We start from the raw sequence: 5510 nt of genomic DNA, 5'->3' as shown, positions 1-5510 counted from the left end.
GTCATCTGGATTCAAAAGGGCAGCTTTCAGAGAAATTTGAGGGACTTTGCTGGCACTGTAACAAACCTGGGCACAAGAAAGATCAATGCTGGCAACTTCAACACAGGGAAGATGCCACGGCAGGAAAGGCTGCTACCCAGAAAGGTTGTTGGAACTGTGGAGAGCAAGGACACATGAGGAGCCAGTGTAAGAAGAATATTATCAATAAGTCAGCCTTAAGGAAACCAGTAGTGGTTCGTGTTGATAGACGCCTACCAACCCCAGTTGTGAAAGTCCCAACAGCTAAGTGTAAAATGCCAAGCACACATAGATGGCCAGAGGTGCAACTTTGTCATAGATTCTGCAACTCAGCAAACCCTTGTGAGTATCAAGATGCTGGATCACAAAGCAGTACAAGAAGCCATACAGAAGCACTGTGGTGTGACAGGACATTCTGCAAAGTTGTGGGGACCAGTATGGGTAACTATTGATCTCATGGGCATGAAGGACGGACACAAAGTATACTTGGCTGACATTGAAGACTAATGCATATTAGGGTTGGACTACTTACTACCGAGGAAGTCTAGTCTAAGCCCTGTGACAAAGAACTATTGGGCACAATGGGACCGATTGAAGCTTGAAGATGGTATTCTTGTCCAGAGATGGGAGACTGCAGATGGGAAAGAGACAACCTGGCAAACAGTTATACCGAGAAAGTTTCGGGAAGCTGTGCTGCGTTAATCCCATGATACTGTAACAGGATGACATCTCGGAGTTAAAAAGACATTGAGTCACCTACGGCAGAGATTTTACTGGATAGGTATGAGGCAAGATCTGGTCCTTTGGTACAGTTGTAGCTTCCTGATTTGGTATTGCATATGCCTCAGGCCACTTGGTGAAATAATCCATCACCATACAAATGTACCTGTTTCCAGCACGAGTTTGGTGCATGATCCCAGCATTGCGTGACTTCCACTGTCATAACACTGTCCCTTCCTTAGTATTGTTCTTCTCGAACAATACATTAAACCAATAGATAATTAACAATAACTTAATTAAATGTACAGAATTTACAAACACAACGTTAAAATTCAACAAAGTCTCTTAATTTTACGGGACGTATCTTCTTCCGTACTGGTCTCCGTCTCATTGGATTCTGCTTCACATGGGGTTCATCTGCTCCATCAGAAAATGTCCTATTATCGGTAACAGGCACATCAGTGGTAGTAACTTCATTAAGGGCTTCACTGTTTCCCTTCACAAAACGGGTAGAGTTTCTTCTTCGACAGTGGCTTTTTCAGGAGACTCGTCTTCATCAGCGTCATTTGTTCTGTTGTTTATTTCGTTCCAACTGAAATGTCTTGGACCGTGATAACGCCAAAGCCTGTTGGCATGCGCCACCTTTGGATACCTCGCCGACCACATTTTATTCGGAAAGTCACGTGTGAGAGACGATCCACTATGTCATATGGGCCTTCTCATGGAGAAGACAACTTAGGAGACTTCCCTTTGGTCTTCCAATCATACCCTGTCTCCTGGTACAAAGCTGACTTCAGTAGATCTCTTACCATAACATAGCTTCATGGAATCAGCAGACGTTTTCAAGTTTGAATGCACTTGATGATGAATATCATCCATCCTTTCAGATAACACTTTCACGAACTCTGACACATTTTCAGGCAACTCTTCGTAAGGTGGGCATTCTGTTATCAAATCCACTGGCAACCGAAGTTCCCGACCAAACATCAGCTTTGCTGGGGTGTATACAGTGGCTTCATGCTCTGCTGTTCTGTAGGCCATCAACAATGGAGGGAGTAAGACATCCCAGTTATCTTGGTGGCTATTACAAAACTTTGCCAATTCCTGTCCCAGTGTCCAATTGTACTTTTCTACCATACCATCAGACTGTGGGTGAAGTGGCATTGTTCTGGTCTTATGTATGCCAAACAGCTTCCAACATTCATGGAACACAGCTGATTCAAAGTTACGGCCTTGATCTGAATGCAGTTTGTATGACATACCAAACCTGAAGAAGAAATCACTAATAGCCGAAGCTGCTGGAGTTTCTAGAAGGATCAGGCAACCTCACGAATGTCCCAGCATTTGCTAAACACCCTCTTTTTTAGTATATAGCCGGAGATAGATTGAAGAGAAATAATTGATAATTTAGTCAAGCGAGCAGTAGGCACCGTAAGTAAAGTGTGTGAATTGCTGTGATTTATAGCGTGTGTTATAAGGTTATTAAGTTTAAAGTGACTGTGGAAATTCTGTCTATTACAAAGTTCTATCGAGAAAGAATAAACTAGTCTTAATTAAGAAAGGACTTGTATCGCTGAAGTTTCTTGGAAAGAATTTCTACGGGAAATTAACAAACAGGCAGATACGCAACAGTATTATAATCTACTGTGAACTAAGGCCTATAATTAAGTATTAGGAAAACTAAGTTGTAAAACTTATAGTTAAAGAAATAATACATTTTTACTTTTGTTTTTTATCATTACGTGGATTGTACATACAATCAAGAACTTGTCAGGAACCAATAGAAAATGTCACAATACTGGTGTATGAACTGGGATTATTTAAAAATGAAACACAATCCACTCAGAACTTCAAGATGATGACAGTGATAGAAATGGGATTGAAAATCTAATGAAAATGATAAAACAATCGAAAGTTTATATATATAAAAAAATTGACAGAAATAGTAGTTAAAGAGAATTATAGATTGTTAGATAGCAACCTGGCCTACGAGAGTATTGCTAAGTTGCAATTTGGCACCTTACTGATTTGAAATTGGATAGTTCTGGTTTACACAAAACTCATGACACCCTGACTGATCCATAATGACATTCTCTCAGTATTTCATTGCTGAGTCTGATAATCAACCTATCCTTCCTTGGTTTATCTCTATACCTGCTAATGATCCTTTTCCTCGGTTGCCTCAAAAAATCTGTTATTCCTGACTGACAGTATAGACTTTTGTTTTTAACATCGTTCAAGCCAATCCTCTATTCCCATTTTCACTGGTAGCTCCAAGTTTGGGGACTATGTAAGTTCAGTCATGGTTTGCTATTGACTCTGTTATTGGTCACAAACTCCCCTCTATAGTTTTTGTGTTCACTGACGTGTTCTAGGCAATTTCACTTACTTTGGATCACCTCGAGCCTAAATAATATACCTCTGTACAATGTATTCTAACTTTCTTAGCCTATTGAAAGCCCTGGAATTATTTAATGTGTCTTCTCATTCAGTTTTATTGGACATTCATAAGTTACTGGCCTATTTTTCAACAACTCTATCCATCCGATTTATAGCTGGGAATGAGCTTGCTTACACAACAGATAAATCTGCTTCTATGGATATTGTTGAACCATTGCCCATTCCTTAAATGGACTTTCAGCCTACCATCAGGATGAAGCTTCACACTTGTTGGCAAGCAAAGTGGGATAAATACCAGTTGAATAAACTATTCCAGGTCAAGCTATCATCACCAACTGGCTTTCTATTTTGCAAATAGTTCATAGAGAGGATGTTTTTTGATGAGGCTTAGTTTATTAGCCAAAGCTTCCTCACCCATCAGTTTTTGCTACAGGGTTGTGATCTCTTAATGTAAGAAAAGTGTGACACTCAACTCACAATTGCTCATATTTTACTTTTCTGCCATCATTATAACCTTGAGCAGTAGCAGTAACTTAGACGTATTTTATCTCATGGTGTTTCTTTGACACTGAACTGTCTCATTGGAGACAATAGCACTATACTTCTTGATAATGTGTTTCATTTTGTATGAGCCATTGGCCTTTATAATTTTTTCATTTGATACAACAATGGCATTTGTTATTTCATCAACACCTTTTGATTAGTTAAGTAGAAAAATATTACCTTCTGTGCTAAGTCCAACCAATTTTACCCGTTTCTTTTGTTGTTGTCCTTTTATATACCATTTTTCTTTTTGGCTTGTTCTCATTTTGTCTTTTTTTGGTGGAGATAGCACAGGAAGTTTTGCACCAGTAACTCCAACAACAAAAACCCTCAGGAACATCACTAAATGTTTGGGGATTCATATTCACATAAGACAATGATTCCAAACATACAGCAAATGTGGGGAAATTAATCTTGATGGTAAAAATGGGCCAAAAGGACACTAACACATCTTTTGCACAAAGTTCTGGTTTAAACTCTCCTGGGCACGTATGGGCTTATGCAATATCTGCAAAGGTCAAAATACAACCAAGAAATTTTACTGAATTTTGGGATGTAATACAGGACATTTGGAACAATATTTCACAGTCGTACATTGATAAACTATGAAAATATAACTGATTATTTCAGAGATTCCCTCAAAACTATTTGTGCTAGCCATCTGCAATTTTAAACTGATTCTGTAGAGGGAATGCAGCTAGTCAACACATCCACCACCACTTCTGGTACTCTAATTGAAAGTTGAATCACTTTTATGGCACACCCACGGCTCTAAAGTGCAGATTGTAATTTTTGTTTTGTTTTTTTGGTAACGGGATGCAAATCATAGGCCCTTGGATCCACAGTCCAACACACTAATCACTAGGCCATATCCAACCCATGGGAGCATGAAAATAAGATGTAATGCTCTGTGTAAATCAAAGGACTTGCACACAAAATACTAGTGCAATATATAACTTATTTGCATATCTTTTGTACTCTCTGATAATGTTTTCTACCATTACTTGTTGCTTGCAACTCCTGTACATGTATCACTTGTGTGTTTCCATAATTATTTCTATTACTGTATATAAGTTTAATAATAGACAAAGAAATTGTCAGAAGCCTTCTATTTCCTTCAGCATTTAATACTTGTATCAACTCTACTACAACTTATTACAAAACTGAAACACATACAAAACAAAAGCCTCATGTACACCAGATATAACATAAGCACCAGGTGTTAGTTATATAATTACTTAAAGCCACGAATAATAGTTATTACAATCTGTAAATGTTGAATATTTCCCAAATATTAAGCCACAGCTGTTGTTGATGGAATTACATAATACACATAAAATACAAAGATTTCTACTATTCTTTATTATAATGTTTCTAATATTATATTTTATTAAGATTGATAACAACCATAAAAGGTTAAAACATCTCTCCAATAAGAAATTTTAAAGTCCTTGAACATAGATTGTCTAATTCATTTAAGAACCACAATTCCATTTGGCCATAAAAAATATTGATATTCATCAACTAAAAATAACATGTAGCAACATAATGTTGAATGAGTCAACATATGTTTTCTGGTATTCTTGTATTATTAAGCAAGAATTAAGCAATTACTTAAACTTATTATAATAAAATACAAATTACAATGAATTATGTCAACCAACTATAAAATATTTAACATTAAACATTCACAACTCCCTATATTTCTATCTGCATAAATAGATCATTTTAATTAATATGATCTAATTACTTCTCCAATATTTTTAATTGCAAATATTTTCTTCTAATTTCTCAATGCATTATTTGTATAATACATTGATAAAAACTTG

The sequence above is a fragment of the Limulus polyphemus genome, unplaced genomic scaffold (genome assembly GCF_000517525.1).
Source record: "Limulus polyphemus unplaced genomic scaffold, Limulus_polyphemus-2.1.2 Scaffold1035, whole genome shotgun sequence".
In the NCBI taxonomy this organism is placed as follows: domain Eukaryota; kingdom Metazoa; phylum Arthropoda; class Merostomata; order Xiphosura; family Limulidae; genus Limulus; species Limulus polyphemus.
The sequence above is the reverse complement of the archived record's forward strand: the minus strand, read 5'-3'. Positions refer to the sequence as shown.